The following is an 18249-nucleotide window of genomic DNA, read 5'->3' as shown; positions in this document are numbered from 1 at the left end:
TTGCTTTAACTCTCCAAGAACATGAATTGCTCTGCAAGCCCAGCACATTCCACTCTCCACATTTAGCTGGCCAAGTAGACCCTCTGGAGCTGCAGCCTGGGCCCTTTAATTGCTGCTCCTGTTTTTCAAATGGCTCTTGCAAACCTCCTGTAACCTGAGCAGACAAAATTGGTGCTGGCACTGGAAAGCAGTTATGCAATATGCAGGAGGTAAAACCCTTCTAGCAGGGGCACGTGAAAGGAGATACAAGTGGGAGGCTCCGGTTGCTGAGGTGAACACCATGTCCCACGAGGAGACTGGGAGAGAGGAGAGAGGAGATATACATGTAATAGAATTGTAGAATGGTTTGGATTGGAAGGAACCTTAAAGGTCATCTAGTTCCAACCCCCACTCCAGTGACTGTCTCCCTCCTTGCTGTTGTTCTTCCAGACCATCTCTGCCATGAAGGGTGGACAAATCTGGACAAGGCACTGCTGGAAAAAGCAGCAGTCTGAATCTGAAAAGCCGATAGACAGGAGGCCTGTGCAGACACTATTCACCCTTGTGAACATGTTTTAAGCATCACCTTTTTGTGTACAAAGCCATCAAGTCAGCCACATGTTCACTGAGTTGTACCTTGTCTTCTCTCTCCCAATGCTACCCTGGAGCATGCAAACACAGGAGGCTCCTGAGGCAGAGCTGGGAAGGTGCTGGACACCCCCACAGGGTGCAGCCTGACACCTGTTGCCCTGGTAAGTGTGTCATGTCATGCCATGCCATGCCATGCCATGCCATGCCATGCCTGGCTCCTCCGCCAGCCGGGCCCTGCTTCTCCCAAGGGCAGGGTTTGGCTGAGCCAGACTGGCTCTGGCACGTGTGAGCAGCAGGGCATGGATCCTGTTTCCTTGCACTGGCATGTGCTGCGCTGTGTGGTGGGGCTGTACAGGCGTGAACTGTCCTGTCTGCTCAGGTGAAGTCTGATGCTGATCCCACCCCTGCTGCCAGGGCAGCTGCTCCAACCTGTAAAGGCAGGATTTTGCCCACAGCATGTTTTTCTCCAGCCATGCAAATTAATTTGGAATTAACCAAGAGTGGGATCTCACCAGTGCTCTGTACCATCTACCCGTGTTGGAGTTCCTGGTACTCGTCTCCTCCTTTTCTTCCTGCTGAAAGCCCCCAAGTTGCCAGCTCTATGGAGCTGCCCTCCCACCCTCAGCCAGAGAGCCGTGGCTCCCAACGCTGCCGGTTCAGCTGTGAACAAATGTCCACCAGTTTCTTGCTGCATTCTCCTGCATGAGCCATGCAAAATATTTGGATTTTGGCTGCAGAAGGTCTTGCACCCTGCTCCTTTCTAACCCTTCAAAGAAGCTGTCTTGCTTTCCCCTGCCTGATTAAGCACATTCCTTCCTCTCTTTCTTCTTCGCTCTGCCCTGCAGCAATTTCCAAAGCATTTTTGTGGCATCCAAGACCCAGAGACAAATTCATGAGCTGTGGAGATGTGGTTTCTATCATGTGCTCTCAGCTCCGAGTCCTGGCTAGTGCACGGGCAGTGGGTCCACAAGCATGAGGGCACTGTGCTCCTTTCCTGAGGGTCAAGGGGTAGTGTTCCACAGCTATGTCTTTTCTAAGTGAAATCAAATTGCTCACTGTGAGTTTATTTGGGACATACTGTCTGTGCGTTCTCTCCCAGGTTCCTGATTCTCAAAATAATAATAATTATGTGGCCTGGAAAAAATTATTGTTAACCATAAGCCTGGGAACTGCTTCTATTATTCAGTTTGATGGGAATCCATACAGCTCCCATGGAAGGGGATTATTTACCTAGGCCCTGAGGAAAATGGAGGAGCCTGCACGCTCCTTCTGGCTATTGTACTGCCAAGTCCCACGGCAAGGCCTCCGGAGAGCGGTTTCCTCTAGCTGTCATTAATCCTTGTGGGCTTGGCCACCTCCACGCACGGCATCCTTTGGGTCACCAGCTGCTGGGAAGCCAGACTATTGTTTGAGGGCTTTTGTCTCAGACAGAGGAGCTGAGAAACCAAGCTTTTCAGGTGTCCCCACCACAAAGTGACTGGCTTGCAGCCTGGCACTTGCTTGGGCCTTTCCTTGCTCTGCTGCTGGGAAGCCAGCTGGATTTGGACCCATTTTGATGAGGCCAAAGGAAGGAGTGGGCTGGGGATGTCCCAGTATGTGCTGTGCTCAGCCTGCAGGAGGGAGCTTCCCCACATACCTGTGGCTGCAAGGGGATGGCTCCACCACGGCCCCCATGGATAGGATGGAACACCCAGGACCCCCAACTCCCTCCTGGTCACTAACTCCCAGCCTGATCTTCTAATCCCTGCAGGCCAGAAGCAGGAAGGCCCAGTTTCAATTCATGAAACTGAAGCAAAGGAAATGTGCTCTTTAAGAGCTAAAAGAAGTCTTGCAGGGATGCTTTCTAATAGGGATGTTGCCCACGGCACGTATAGGCACAAATGTGCATCGAAGGAATTGTGGCATGGAGGGAAACCCAAACAGGCCCTTCATTCTTGCCATGGGCTTGCTGAGCCCTTTATGGTTCTTTTAATGATGATAACCTTAGAGGAAGAAACAGAAATATGTGTTTTCCAAGCCAGGGTTCAAAGGGGATTTATAGCTCTGATGGGAAAGTCTCTGTTCAAGGTTGCATCTGTCTCAGCGTAAACTACATTTTAGAAAGAGCTCAGAAGGAAGTAAGCTGTGATTTCTTCCCCATTGATGCCTGCAGGCAGTGCACTGGTAAGCAGTAAGCAGCCAACTCCTACTTCCATCACATTGTGACTGGAAGCTGTCCTCTCTGGCTTGCAGCTGAAGCTCCCTCTTTCTGCCCTCTTCAGGGGTGTTGTGTGCCACCATAGCTTTACCAGGGGCAGCAATATTATTTTGATGCTGCAATCACTCCTTTTTGGTAACTCATTGTTTTGAGAGGTGCTGCTGATGGACAGGAATGAGAAAGTCACTTTTTACAGCAGCCCAGCAGTGATGCCAAAAGCGCATCCAGGATCTGAAGAAGGTCTGTCTGATGGCCTCCATAAGCAGAGCTGTGCTACTGTGCCCCCCAGTGCCACCTGGGCAAGGGACACAGGGAGAGCCTGTGGGTCTTTCCAACCCACACAGCATGGGGCTGCCTCAGAGACCCCTGAGCTGCGTGCAGTGCTGGTCTGGGGCTGGGGGCACACCGGTGTGGCTCCATACGTGGGCTCCCAGCCCACACCTCCAGTGTGGAGGTGCAGCGACCCAGCTGTGCAGCTGGCCCAGGCAGCCTCCGTGCCCTGCATGGATCACAAAGCACCAGCATAGCCCAGGGGAGCTGCCCAAGGTTCCCCTGGGAATCTGCAGCAGAGCAAAGGTCCAAGCTCGGTGTGACCCAGCCAGTGCCTGGTGGAAGCAGAGCCACCCTAGTCCCTGCATCAGCCTTCACAGTGTGTGGGGGAGTGGGGTGATGCTGCTCTCAGGCATGAGTCCCTCCATCTTCTCTCTGATTCTGCCCAGGGAGGGGCATGCAGGGGCACGGAGGGACACCCTTCCCCTGCCCTGTGCTCAGTGGACGCAGAGCGCGGTGGCAGCCGGACAGAGCTGCTTTCTCCAGCACAGTGCTGCCATTGTCCAGCTGGGCTCTGGGCCCTCTCATCCCCACCAGGATGCAGGCACAGCCAGGACCTCTGCAGCCCAGCAGCACAGACAACAAGGTAAAGGGGATGGAGGGAAGCCTCTGGAGCAGACTGCCCACCTTTATGTCTCCACAGTGCAGCCCCACTGCTTTTTGGACTTTGGTGCAAAAGACAATACAAGCGAGCACAGTAAGGTGGTGGCTAAAAAAAAGGAAAATCTGAATGAATAGGAGGGGGAAGGGAGAGCAGATGACGCTGAGATGTGAGGGGCAAGAAGAGCCAGTGAGACAGAGCTGGGCTGCGAGCCGGAGAGGAAAAGCCGGGAGCCCCGTGGGAGCTGGGCTGTGGGAAGAGACAATGCGATGGAGGGGAAGGAGCCAGCTCCCACTCTGGGACAGGCACAAGGCTGCAATTAGAGAGAGGAGACAGCGTGTCTGCCCAGGCTGGGAAGCCTCCTGCCATGGATGCAGGGTCGTGCAGGGGCTGGGGCAGGGAGCCCCTGCCTGCTCTGTGCCCCTCCCCTTCAGCTGGCACCCAGCACCCGAGGGGGCAGAAGCCCCAGGGGCAGACTGGCAGTACCTGTGGCTCCGAGGTGCAGGGGCTTTGCTCCCCAGGGCTGGCACGAGATGTCTGGGTTGCTTTGTGCTTGCACTGCGGTGGCACAGTCATACCAGGCCCCCTTCCCTGGGCAGCTCCCTCCTGCCTCCTAAACCAGCTGATCAAATCCCAATGTCCTCCAGGCAAACAGGTTACTTGACTGCTCACCTCTCACAGCTAGCACCCTTCAGTAGGCTTCTGGAATTTTCCTGGATGAAGGATGCTATGGAAATATGCAAATCCAGAGCACAAGCTCTGGTTTTAGTGTCCTCCTCTGCACTGCGATTATCTAGCTCCCAATGGAAAATTTAAGTTTGTTTGGAAACAGTCTCTGGGTTTGGCTTGAAAAGGCTCAGAAAATACCATGCAAGGGTCACAAACTTTTAGCACAAGCCATGTTTGGCTGGGGCTGTAAAAGAGGAGGGAGGTGGAGGAAGAATATGAGTACACACCATTTTTGCTACCAAAAACTTGGCCGGGAAACTCTCTACTTCACTCCCTCTGAACATAAAGGTCCAAGAAAGTTTGGTACTTTTAAAAGAAAACAAACTAGTCAGGCAACCAGAGGAACTGATTTCCAAATTTGGTTTTTACAGCTCATTTTCACCATTCAGCCAAGAGGCAGATGAAGGAGAGCTCCTTCAAACTTCTGTTGAAGTGACAGCAAAGGGAGATGCTTGAAAAAAGCCATCAATTCCTGGCAGGGACAGAAGAAAGAAGAGAGCCCTGGTGAACCAACAGTGGTTTTTTTAAAATATAAAATAATATACTTCAGACTTGCAGTGGTTTTTGCTTCCTGATCAACAGTTTTAAGCCAACCCAACTGCTTTCCTCTTTTTCTGGTCATTTTAAGATCTTTTCACTGAGGTGAAATTAAATACGAGGCGCGGGAGGAGACCTGCAGGTTTTCCTGACATTCTCACCTGCGTGGGAGCGCCAGGAGCTGGGAGTTAAGGCACCACCGTGTATTCACTGACCAGGCAGGCACAGAGAAGTGTGGAAGATCACCACAGTGTATTTAAAGCTGTGCAGCAATAACAGCTAATTTGTTTTTGCCTAAAGAGCAGTTAGGGTTGGTTTTGTTTCATTTTAAATAAAGACATTTGGACTCCAGAGGTCATTTCCGTGGAATAACAATACTCCTTTCACAAAGGGGCACCGGCAGGGTCTCCGTTACTCCCAGTGCTCCCAGTCTGGTTTGAAAGCCCAGCTGCAGCTCAGCCTGGCGAGCATCCCCTGGGCTGCCCTCTACACGTTGCAGCAGCTGTGCTGTCCCAGCACCCCCGCCACGGGAAGTGCAGGAGCTCAGGAAGAAGTGTCGGTTTCTCTGCTGGGGTGTTCATATAGGCACCATCCTCTCATCCTCTCATGGTGCCTATTTGACAGTAAAATGAGGATGGTGGCCAGTCCATTTCACCCCTCACCCCAACCTCAGTGGCACCCCTGTGCCTTCTGGGAGCGCTGGCAGAGGATGGTGCATCCCCAGCAAGCAACATAGAGCCATGTGTTCTCCTCATCCTCAACAGGTATGGCATGAGGAGCAGATATGATCAAAAGTTCTGATTTTAAAGTAGGTCATTTGCACTGTGGGAAGGTTTTCCATGAGCTGATGCCTTGAAATGGCAGCTGAATGTGCTTCACTGACTTGAGTGAAATTGGTACCACGATCTGTATCCATGCAAGGACATTGAAGCTAGGCAATGCAGGAAGCATTCAGCAGAGCTGGGTGAAAAAGCAGGCAGCTTGGTTCCCAGATCCAGTTACATACTTCTTTTCCTACATGCTTCCTAAATAGCTACTCTCTCAGGCTTTAAGCAGGCAGAAAGCATTGGAGCTGTAAAAAGTAAACCTGATGTTCAGGCTATTCTCTGTCTTGTGGGCATTTATTTGCCAAAAACTTCCTCTCTGCTTCAGTGCAGCCCCCAGCATCACTTCCTATCAGTCAGTCATCAAGTTATAGGGCATTTTGCTTGAAAAGTACCTTATTTTTTATTCTATGTGGAGAAAGGATCTTCAGGAAGAAAAAGCCCTTGAGTTAAAAAGAGCTCCCTCCTTAGCGAGCACTGCTGTTTGTCACCATCTCGGAAATTTGTAAACTCTTTTCTCTGTATTTATCTAACTCTGCTATTTTGGGATTTGTCGTAACTGTCTGCACCAATGAGGTGTGTGTGGAAGGGAGAGCGTCTATGCTGCTTGGCTGATATTTTTGGCCAGTGCAGAGCTCATTTCTGGGAACCTGGGTACCGCAGGAAGATGCAGTTCTGATCCCCTCATCTCTCTGCCTCCTCTTCCTCTTCTGAGAGCATTGATGCCCACAGTGGCTCAGCAGTCCCCAGCATAGATGCCTCTGGGTGTGCCAAGGGATGGAGGAGAGGGGAGAAGGAGACTGGGATGGATGGCACAACTGGCTGCAGTGGGACCTCTTCTCCCATTCCAGCACTCTTGTGGCTCCAGGAAAATTCTTCATGACAGCTGAAGGAGGTCTGCACAATTTTGCCTCCCAGGGGCATGATGGGACTGTGATGCTCCATAAGAGAAGACAGTTTACTTCCTCTGCTCTTCCCAAAACTGCCCTGGCAACTCCCAGATAGCCTGTTCCTCTGTGGGAAAGAGCAGCAAGGGCCAAACGTGGCTAGCCAGGAACAGAAAGGAAAGGACTTAATCAGCCCACAGTCCTCCCCAGAGAGGTGTGAGTGCATGCATATTGTCTGCATACACGTGTGTATGTACCTTAATACCCTGCAGTTTCCAAGGCACTCGTATATTTTAATTTTCTTGTCTGGCAAGGGTCTTTCCAAGCCAGCTCCAGACACAGTTAACTCTGTCTGCCCTATTCTGCTCTCTTGTGCTGTCAGCAGAGAGACCTGTCCTAGCCTAAACAAAGTTGTGTTCAGAGCCATTGTACATCTACTGATCACACACAGAGGTCTTCCAGATTTCTTGGAAGCTTGCAGGAAAAATTTTTTTAGTTCCAGAGTTTTGATTAGGGCTTGTCTTCCAGTAGCCAGGAGGTCACAGTGTCTGCACAGATCACAACCTGAACATCTGCATCCTATTACACAGCATGGTGATTATTTTTCAACATTCCCCACGTCTTCTAGCAGTGACAGTGGTGATTAAAGCCTGGAGTGGATTCCTGAGTAGCATTTCAGCTTCCTTTACTTTCGCATCCTGACCGTAAACAGAAGAAGAGGGTTCTCCTTGGGCACTGGGTCAGGAAGCCCATGTGCCTTAGGGTGATGCTGATGCACTGATGAAAGCCCGGAGATGTCAACTGGTACAAAGCAGCTGAACAAACCTGCCAAGGGATGCCAACAATAGCAGGATGTCACTGCAGCTTGCAGGGAGGAGATTTCCATTCACTGATTTGGCTCCTGTGCCAAAAGCCGTCCAGTGGTCCAAGGAATAAAGCCATTGTCTCCAGGAAGTGACCTGCAGCAGACTCTGGTGTCTCAGAGAGAGTGACAGGGATTTGGTTTCCCATCTGCAGTGCCAGAGCAGCAAGAGAAGGAGGAGGAGGTGTGTGAGGCTGGGCAGGCTCTGGGCAGGACACCTCTGGGCAGCTCCCCTTGCACTTCTCACATTGTCTGGAGCCCTGCTACAAGGGGGCTTCATAAACAGTCTTGTTAAAGACTGGGACTTCATTGTTCTCCTTGGTGGAGGGAGGGGAGACAGATCAGGGAGATCAAGGAGCCAAGAGGAAAAGGATTATTCATGTCAAGTCTATAGCAAGCAGCTGGAGCTGCCAAGCAAGTATTCCAGCCAGGAGACAGTCTCAAAATTTCCTGACTGAGAAAGGATTTTACTTTCTCTGCTCATTATGCACGGTGGCATTAATGAGCCCACATTTCTGGGCTGTTGAGTTTGGCCTTGTGCAGGTCAGCATTCAACATTCAAGAAACTTCCTTCACTGTAATTTTCCCTACAAGTTTGTGAGGCAGCCAAGGGCAGGAAACTGTGTATAAATGAGGGCAACTGCTCCGGGTGGGGTCCCAGCACTGAAAGCAGCTGATGTCTAAGGTCTGGATCCAGCCAGAGGGAAGAGAGGAGAGAGAAGGCCAGACTCATCCAGCTGCTCACCCCTTCTCCAGGGAAGAGGGGCTGTGGCACACACCAGGGCACACACCCTGCACAGCAGCTCCTGCTGCTTCCCCTCACCACAGCTCCTCCTGTCCTGGTCCCTCATTACCTGCCTGCTATTTCTCTGCTTGCCTGCTCATCTGTCTCCTCCTCGGCGTGTGCCAGCATCCCTTCCCCATGTGCCTGCCTGCAGTGCAGCCCTGTCTGCTGCCTTGCTCTCAGTAAAGGCTCAGGTTGCCCGGGGCTGCCTGCACATCCATGTCCATCTGTGTTTTTCTGCTCAGTTACACTCGTGTGCTTCTCCCTGCGCCCGCCTTCCAGCGCCTGCCTGTGTCTCTGCTTCCATCTCCTTCCACTGGCCCTTTTTATCCTGGTGAACAGGACAGGCACGTGCACCGAAGCCCCGTGCACCCAAGCTGGCTGGAATTGCACCGGCTCAGAGCCAAGACAAAGGACAGGGAAGAGGAGAAGGGATGGGGAACGTGAAGGGGAGTGAAAGGGCTATTGGAAAAGGCCTAGGGGACAACCCAGCTTCTTGCTGCCTTGCATTGCTCTCATGGAAAAGATCTTCAGATAAGGCTGCTCACTATGGCAATGACCTAGTGCCTGCAAGCCACCAAGCTGGAGGTGAAGAGAAGCTCTCCTTCATCCTCCAAGACAAGGAGGGACGAGTATGAACCAAGGCAGCTGCCTCTTGGGCTAACGGGGGTCAAGGGTGAGGGGCACAGATGCTCATCAGAGCTCAGGCAAAAGGGGAGGGCTGCAAGGCTGGAAAAGGCAGACTCAAGGCAAAAATCCTCCAATTTCAGAAAAATGCAGGTTGTGCAATTAAGGCTGTTAGGGATAACATTGCACCTCTCCCTCAGAGAAAGGGCAGCTGGCCCTGCATGACATAGCTTGGAAAAACCTGCTCAGAGCCTTGCTTAAAAATTTGTTCCCTACACAGTGGCAACCACATCACACACCAAATGAACTGCCACCTGCACGAGAAGCTTCTGTGCTGTGCCCACAGGTGTGGTGGTGAGGGGGGAGGATGCTGCAGCAAGGGCATGTTGAGACTTTCCAAAAAAGTTTGCGAAGGGCAGGGGAACTGTGGTTGCTGTGGGCTTTGAAGAGTGCAGAGGACCCTGATGGGCCAAATTACAAGAAGCAGAGAGGTCAGGTGAGAAACCCTGGAAGAGGAGGGACTGGCAAGGCTTCTGGAGACATAGCTGGGAGGAGGGATGGAGCATGTTGGCTCTTGCTTCTTGCATGGCACATGCCACACAAGTGGTCAGAGCCACCCTGGACCACCGGCAATGCCAGCAGTGTACACATGTGCAGGGAGATAGATGCAGGGGTGGGGAGACAGGAAGAGGCACAGAGGCAGGCACAAGATGAGTCAGCTGTACCAGCTGATGACTGGGGGGGTCCTGGAAGCTGTCAACATTTCTGTCTCACTTTCTGGAAAATACCCAGCCTCAATGGAAAACTACTGCAGCAGAAGTTACCAGCACAATTCCTGCTTTGAATACCGGGCCAAAACCAACACAGTAGTGGCTTGCTTTCCCAAATTTTAATATGACTCCTTTAGTCCTATATGGAACCAAAGAAACCTTAGTGAAGCAGTTGACATGATGGAAGCAAGGGATGCCATCCAGATAACCTGGACTAACTTAAGATCTGGTCAAGGTCAAGTTGTTGCGCCTTGTGCGATTGTGGTCATGAACACTTAATCCAATTTCAATCTCATCAATGTCTTCTGGGAGATCAGGACAGAAGACTCTAATCGATTGAGGAGACGCCTGACGCTTCCTTTTTCGCCTGGCCAGCCAGCAGATGACGGCAAGCAGGACCAGGGCAATTGCAGCAGTCCAAAACAGCCACCCAGAAAAGAACTGGCCTTCCTCTGCAATCTTCTCAATCTCCTGCAGCAAATGAATCAACTCCTTGTGCAGATACACCTCACGCTCCAGCATCTGTTTGGCCATGGCTTTGCTGATGTGGTGACACTTCTTCTGGCCAGGCTGGATGATCTCTCTGGCCACCAAAGCTAGGAGGAGAGCATTTGCTGCAGCCATGGCCTGGAGGAGGTGGGAGGAAAGGGGGCTCATCAGGTCTGTGTGGAGGGAGTAGGGAGCTGGGGGTACCCAGAATGTTCCCAAAGCCGCTCTAGGCCATCTCTGGGAGCCCTGAGCCTCTCTGCCCCCAGACCCAAGGGTGCTAGTGCCCTATCCTGAGGGGCTCAGCTCTCTCTCTGTTTCAGAACCCCCTGACATCTGCCCTATCCTCCATCCAGCCCAGCCTTCTCCCTGCACGAGCACTCACCAACACCTAAGTCCTACATGAGAGCAGCTGTGGTGGAGCTGGGGCTGCCTCCTGATGCTTCTGGTGACTTCTCCCACTGTGAGCCATCCTCCATGATGTCACAGCCACCAGAGCCACATCACCCAGCCAGCAAGCCCAGCCTCCATCCTCACCACCCAGCTCAGCGAGGCCTGGCCACCACACCAAGAGCAAACCCCATCTGCAGAAGAGAGCTCCCAGGAATGCTCTTGACAAGGAGACTCCCCTCCAAAACTGTAATTGAAATGAAAATGGGGACTGCAGGTGGGCGTCCCTGACATAGGGGTGCGATGTTTTCTGGGCCAGGTGGTCTAACTCCAAGTTTCCTTGGAAACAAGAGCTACAAGCCCTTGTGCAGAGACAACTCTAGTCCCTCTGGTCCTCTTGGCTTCCTTCTGCTGGGGCAGGGCATGTGGATAACAGTTAATTTAAGAGAAATTTATAAAAAATCAGTGTAACCACAGCTAAAGGTCTGGCAAGGAATGCCTGCAGCTGCCAGCACTCTCAGGTACAGCAGCAGGAGGGAACATCTTCACTGCCCATGAGAGAAAGCTAAAAAAAAAAAGAAAAAACTCATTACTTTTCATTCCTTCAACTACCCATTTAACTCCCCTTGCCTTCCGCTTGTTCCTGGCTATCTAATTAGATTTCCTCAGATGACCATGTTTCAGGGCAGAAGGCTGCTGGAGGGGGGTTGTGCCAGTCTGGTCTCCCAGTCCTTGGCCAGCTGCAGGGAAGCAGTGGGGCTGTGTGCACCCCCACGCTCCCTGTGTCCAAGCTCTGTCCCTGGCTGCTGTGTAATGGAGAGGTAACAAAGGGAACACTGCAGTGCCACAGCAGGTTAGGAGATAAGCAGCCCTCCCTTAATGAGGACATGATATACCTGGCAAGACTGTACCCCTTGTGGGAACAACAGGCTCTTTCACTCCAGGCCCTGGCAGAGCCAGGAGCAGCTGTGGGACAGAGGGAACAACAGCTGATAAATCAGCTCAGCACCACCAGCCATAGCAAGCCCCACATCAGCCATTGTTGGGAAGCCTTGGGATGTCCCACGTTGGAATCCACCAGCAATCACAGCAGGACAGCAATTTTGGAGGGCTTCAGCTTTGCTAAAATTGGCTTTTCCAGGAAGGCAGATGGGCATGGCAGTTCTCCAGCACCAAGCGAAAGCTGCATTTCTGCCGCCAGTATCTGCTGAGGGAAGCCAATCCCAGAGAGAAAAGGGCAGCATTAGCACATTGAGAGACCTCTGCTTGCTGCTTGGGAGGTAAAATCCCCACTGAAAGGAGCCAAATTGTTACTGTGTGTATCTAAAGGCACTGAATTATTAAGGAGATCTCTTAAGGCTGCAGGTGAAGCAGAGAGCTTTATGGATGGATGATATTAAATGTAATGGATCTCTAATGGGAAACCACCTGATTGCCACAGAATGGTTTCTCAGCTGTGGAGCAAACACAAGCAGCTGGGGTGAGTGTGGTACAGACCATGATTGCCCCAGGGGATGACTGGGTTTAGTAGTCCTTTGCAGCCTTTTGGAGTATTACAGAGAGCCTGTGATGGAGAGGTACTCCCTCCCACCCTGTTCTCTGAGAACATTCACAATCCAGCCTTTGCTTTTTCTGGATGAGCCCAAAACAGCCTTTCCCTGTCTCATCAGCGCACACTCACATGTCATTAAGGTCATGTAAAAGCTGGCTGTTGTTTCCAAGCATCTAGATTTTGCCAAAATTAGGCTGGATTTGTGGAAACTGGGTTCCTGAGACCTCAGGCACTCTCTGTTTGAATAGCAGGCCAAACACAGCAATGCTTGCTGTCTCAGATTTTAATATGACTCTTTAAAAAAGTCTCACATGGAGCCACAAATTACAAAATTTGTTTATTTAGAGTATCAGAGAGGAACCATGAAGTACCAATACTTTAGGAAGCAGCAGGGAAATACCTGCCAATCATCCCAAAGGAGTTGGACAGGTTCTTCCCAAATGGTAAGGAGGGTGATAGCCCAGCTGAAGTGTCTGTACACCAATGCACACAGCATGGGAAACAAGCAAGAGGAGCTGGAAACCATGGTGCAATTAGAAAACTATTACCTAATTGCTATCCGAGAAACACAGTGGGATGAGTGGCATGACTGGAACACTACAATTGAGGGCTACAAGTTTTCCAGAAGAGACAGGCTGGGAAGGCAGGAGGGTTGTTGTGCTTTAGGTTAAGGAATGGACGGATTGTGGAGAATTGCCTCTGAGAAACAGGCTGAGAACTTGTGGATGAAAATCGAGGATGGGACCACCAAAGGACAGCTTGTGGGTGGGGTCTGCTCCAGGTACCTGACTGGTTGATAAGGCTTCTTGTTTCAGCAGCAGAAGCCTCACACCCACACGATCTCATCCAGATGGAGGCTTTCAACCATCCAGACATCTGCTGGGAAAGCAGTACAGCAGGCTGAGAGCAATCCAGGAGACTCCTAGAGTACCTAGAGGACAACCTACTGGTCTAGGTATTGGACAAAGCTGCCAAAGAAGTGTTGCTGGACCTGGTGCTCACATGTGCTGATGAGCTCATCAGAGAAGTTTAGTGGAGGCTGTCTGGACTGTAGCAGCCAGGCCCTGGATTGGGTCCATGATCTTGAGGAACATGGGTCTTGTAGGGATCAGAGTGAACTTCTATATGTTTAAAAAATTAATGGACGAGATCCCCAGGAAAGCTGCCCTTAGGGACAGAGGAGCTGACCAGAGCTTTCAGGACACTGTTCTTAGCTCTCCATACACGTGAGTCAGGAATCAAGCACTGAGTAATTCTTTAGGTGACTTGAGGAGTAGAAGAGGCCATTACAGCTGACTCTGCTCTGCTGCAACAAGGAAGCCTTTGCTCCAAGACCTCACAATCAAATATAAGACAAACAAGAAAGGTGGAATAACCAGGGTGGAGAGGGAGTCAAGGGCCAGAGGAAAGTGTGATGTGTACCAGAGCTACAGGGACTGAGGCTTTCTATTCCTAATTAACAGACTCACTTGTCTTGTTTTCTGCTCTGACCACCATATGAACCTTTTAAATATAGAAGGCTCCTCCCTGGCTATGTACACAGCCAGCCAGGCACCACCATCCATCTCAGCTACATGGCCACAGGTCACATTTTCAGAACCACTTGATGGGTGGATTAATGGCTGCCTTTTTATTGCCAGCTCCCCAGCTTTCGGGGCGGGGTGGAGGCAGGAAGGAGGAAAATAACTAATAAAAACACACCATATGTGAAGTTTTGAAGTGTCATGAAGGTGGATTAAAAAAAAACAGCTGAGATTTTATTTTAAAATTAATCTGTAGGGGGTTTATTTGCTGCTTAGTATGAAAAATGTGAGGCTTGTAGGCTCATTTTTTCACACTTCCCCCCACACACAGCCCAGGCCTGGAAAGTTACTTTATTATTTTTAAATGAAAATATGGAGCTTTACTGGAATAACTAGCAACTGTGGGTGTTCTTCAGTGCTGCCCAGTGCAGCCACCCGCGCAGAAAAATCAAGGTTTCTATTACATTTAAGATGAAGAGTAGGGTCTCTCATCCTCTCTTTCAGGCTTTGAGAGGTAATATTTATTATGAAAACCCGAGAAGTGATTTACAAATAACTGTGATGGTTGATACCAGTTTGATGTACTAAACAGCTGAAATTGAAGACTTTAGGGTTGTTTTGTCTTTTTTAACTATTACTATCAAGAGAGAAACTACTCAGATTTAAACGCTGCCCTGTAGGCAATGCAAATAAAACCCCAGCAGGATGCAGAAGAAGGTCTGGGTGCAGAGTAAGGGGAAGTCAGCAAATGGTATGCACAGAGCCTGGGCTTAGAAGGGGGGCTAGGAAATAAATCACCATGACTGGCTGTCTCCATCGCCTATGGAACTGCAGCAAAGCAGCACTTCGGTCAGAAATCTCCTGTCCAAGCCGACGTTTCTCACAGTGGAAATCCAACCCCCCCGAAGGACAGGGAGGGATTGTTTTAACCTCTCGGGCAGAGCCAAGTCTCCAGCCGCGCTGCAACAGGCAGCAACGCTGCTCCAGTGCTGCTCCTGCTGCGGCACAGCTCCAGCCCTGCTCCTGCTCCCAGCCAGCCCGCGGCCGGAGGGATTTGACCGCAGCAGCGCTCCCCTGCCAACAGTCCCGACAGCCTGCTGCACTTTGCATGCAGCTGCTCTGCCCACAATGATTCAGCCTCACCCTGGCTGCCCAATGCTGCCTGTTATTCTTCAGAAAACCAGGGTGACATGAGTCATCTGGTCACACCAGGACAAGGCCAAGCACTCTGGGGTCCCCCCAGCTGGCTCAGCTGCAGGACCATCTTCAGCCTGCTGGCTGCAATGGGCCATGCTTATCCTCTGTAGTCCTCAGGGCTGCAGCCAAAAGCACCTGTCCATGACATGGGGACACATGGACTCATAGAATGGTTTGTGCTGAAAGGCACCCTGAAGGTCATCTTGTTCCAGGCTCCCTGCCATGGCCAGGGACACCTTCCACTAGAACAGTTTGCTCAAAACCCTGTCCAGCCTTGAACATCTCCAGGGACGGGAGCATCCACAATTTTTCTGGGCAACCTATTCCAGTGCCCCACCACCATAAAAGTAAAGAATTTCTTCCTAATAGCTAATCTCAGCCTACCCTGTTTCAGTTCAAAGCTGCTGCCCCTTGTACTATCACTATGTGCCCTTGCAAATAGTTCTCTTCCTCTTTCCTGTAGGTCCCCTTTAGGTACTGGAAATATGCTTTGTGGGACAGAAGACGTACCAGGGCATGACCATCATGCTCACAAGAGGTTCTCTCCAGAGCAGGGGAGCATGATTTTTACTGTGACTTTTTTCTCTGGGAGGCACATGGAGGGGCCAGGCCCCTTGGCATCCTATTTCCCACACCCCATCCCGTTACACACTGGGCAGAGCTGGCTGCTGCGCTGTGAGGGAGCACAGGAGGAGAGGTATCCCTGCTGGGACCACCCCTTTCCAGCTGCACCCACGGGCTGCTGCAGGTTTGGGGATAGTGGCAGGGAGGGGGAGCGCTGACAGGGCACAGGTGCTGTCCCCAGGGCTGAGCCAAGCTGTGCTGAGTGCCAGCAGGGAGTCACACCAGCAGCCCAATGCTCTTTGTGCCCTGGCTGCTTGTCCCAGGAAACACTGTCTTGAAAAACCACATAATATGGGGAAGGGCTGACTTGCTGACACAGGGCATGCCCTTGCCCAGCAATTCATTTGGATGCAAGCAGTATTTGCATGATAATACTCTGCCTAAGTAACATCATGGATAGTATGAAGTGTGAGTACTTTTCCTCTACTCTGAAATAACTTCATTTAGAGATGAGCTTTTTGAGATGCATGAAGCTCAAAGCAGATCCAAGGTACTGCTTACAGTTTCCACACAGCATCATCCTGACTTTCTTGGACTGCTGTATGTGACCAGAGGAGCCATGAGGTGCCCCAAATCACAGCAGGAGGGTAGAAGCATCATACTAAACAATTAAAGGGCACCCCCATCCCCCACACCAGCTACCCACATACCTGGACTTTCCTTCAGGCTGGCACAGCACCCACTGCCTTCCTGAGCTGGTATCATAGCAGGTGGGAAGGAATTTGGACCCAGTGGATCTGATTGGCAGCACTGTTAAGGAGGCACATGCAATCTTCACAGGCTGAAAGTCTGGCTTTAGGACTAGAACTGCATCCAAAGTGCCTGGCTATATGTGGACTCCATGCTACCTGAGGGCACTTCCATCCCAGCAAGGGGGGCTGCTGTGCTCAGCAGCCTGGAGTCTGCACCATGGTCTGGTGAAGCAGGGGCAGTGAGTGGTCTCAGTTCATCTGTGGGTTTAAAAGCTCTTCCAGCTTCCAGAGAGAAGGAACATGAGGGAGCTGTGTAGCTGTGTAAAGGGCTGATGAGAAATATTTAAATATTTCAGTTCCCAGTGTAACTTGAGTCATTTGGAATGGAAAGTTTCCATTACTCAATAAATCTAGTGCATTCATTTAAAAGGAAAAAAAAAAAAAGAAATGAAAATGGACAACTTTTGGTGTTGGCTTGAGGAACATAACAGTGCAGCAGAGTCACAGACAAGCACCACCCACCAGCAGGTTCATAATGTTCTTGGCCCAAGCTAGGGCCAAGGCAGGACACGGGGCAGGCATAGGTCAATGGGCACATTTGCTGCCCAGGGAAGGCCTGCTCAGTCATGCTGGCATAGGTAATGCAGAGCAAAATTTAGGCTAGGATCAGAACAGGTGAGAACAAAAACCCCAAACCTGTGCACCTTCAGATGAAATTAAATTGCAAGAGAAACTTTTTAGGAATATTTATAACGAGGTGCCCATGTCTGAAGCAGTGCTGTGCACTACCTGACTGTGAGAACAAACTCTGCCCAGGAGTACGGACATGATCACCCCTGGCTTCTGCCCAGGAAGGGCAAATAGTGTCTTGCCAGGGATGGTTCTGATGCTGGATTTAAAATGTTGGAGGATTAGCTCTGCCTGCCCCAGCTCCCTCTGCCACTGCCACCAGTGGGGCTTGTTCCTGAGGCATGCTTCACAGAGCACCACGCTTCCCACATCAGGTGTTTGGGGGAAAGGAGGAGGCTTTTATGTACCGCACTGCTACTGTCAAGCAGCCCTCGGCCACCTCGATGGCCTCGGAGCGGGATCCGAGCCGGGACCGAGTGGGGAGCAGGCGGTGCGGGATGGCGGGGCTGCACTGCACTCCAGCGGCCGCCGAGCTCCGCAAGCGGCATCTGGTGGGGAAAGGCATCCCTCGGGCTCCCTCTACATCCCTGACCATCCTCAGCCTTCTCGCTGCAACAGCTCCCAGCCCTCCCCAGCGCCTCTCTGTCACAAAGATTATTTTAGTATTTACAGCCACTTTAGTGCCCCTCGTTATCCTGCTTCCCCTCCGTCCCAGTCTTCCTCCAGCAACACTGCAGCCAGAGGAAAGATTGCACAAGGACTGTGGCTTGGTTTGGGGAGCTGGGGGCTGCTTCCAGCAGATACAGGAACTCACAAGTGAAATAAGTAAACAGAGCAGGACCCTTGGCAGCACCTTCTTCCCTAGCACACCAAAGACACACAGGGCACAAAGGAGAACACAACCAAGGCAACCTGGAGCCTCCCGGCCCCTTCTCCCCAGTGCTTGCAGCTCTTCCAGGGGAAGAAGCAGGGGGATGGCACTGTGACACTCTAGAAGGAACCAGCTGGCATGCACTGGATGTGGGGCATGAGCTGCACCCTTGCCAGCTCACACACAGCAGACCCTACAAGCTCAGGAGCAGGGGAGGAGAGCAAGAAGGGCCCTCCCTGGAAGGCTGTGAACAGAGCTGGAAGCTGAGCTCCCACTGTCACCCTGATGAGCACCAGAGCACCCAGCTGCCAGCAGCAGGTGCTGGCAGAGTGATGCCCTGCCCCTGTTGGGGGTGAAATAAATGCCCCCTTCACCTGGAGGTACAGCTGCAGTGCAGAAACTGTTCCCAAATACAGCTGGAGTTTCTGTGGAGCTGAGGCACAGACAACCTATGGCAGGGCTCCCACCTGAGCTGGCTGGATCAGGCAGCAGAAAGGAGGGTGGAGAAGTGTTGCCTTCCTGCAGCACGATAGTGCAATAGCATCCACTCACACCCTGCCCCTGTG

General features: G+C 51.5%; 2 long non-coding RNA genes across 2 annotated transcripts; one reads left to right on the top strand and one right to left on the bottom strand.

Moving 5' to 3' along the window:
* Window positions 1-314: 314 nt before the first annotated feature.
* On the top strand, window positions 315-5315 carry LOC140682592 (uncharacterized). Its single transcript, XR_012054476.1, has 2 exons — window positions 315-731; window positions 4799-5315. It is a non-coding gene; the product is annotated as an uncharacterized lncRNA (long non-coding RNA).
* Window positions 5316-9818: 4503 nt separating this feature from the next.
* Window positions 9819-17764, bottom strand: LOC140682591 (uncharacterized). Its single transcript, XR_012054475.1, has 2 exons — window positions 16141-17764; window positions 9819-11159 (listed from the first exon to the last, which is right to left on the bottom strand). It is a non-coding gene; the product is annotated as an uncharacterized lncRNA (long non-coding RNA).
* Between the last annotated feature and the right edge of the window lie 485 nt (window positions 17765-18249).

Source organism: Taeniopygia guttata, chromosome 1, assembly GCF_048771995.1.
Source record: "Taeniopygia guttata chromosome 1, bTaeGut7.mat, whole genome shotgun sequence".
Lineage (NCBI taxonomy): Eukaryota > Metazoa > Chordata > Aves > Passeriformes > Estrildidae > Taeniopygia > Taeniopygia guttata.
The sequence above is the reverse complement of the archived record's forward strand: the minus strand, read 5'-3'. Positions and strand labels throughout refer to the sequence as shown.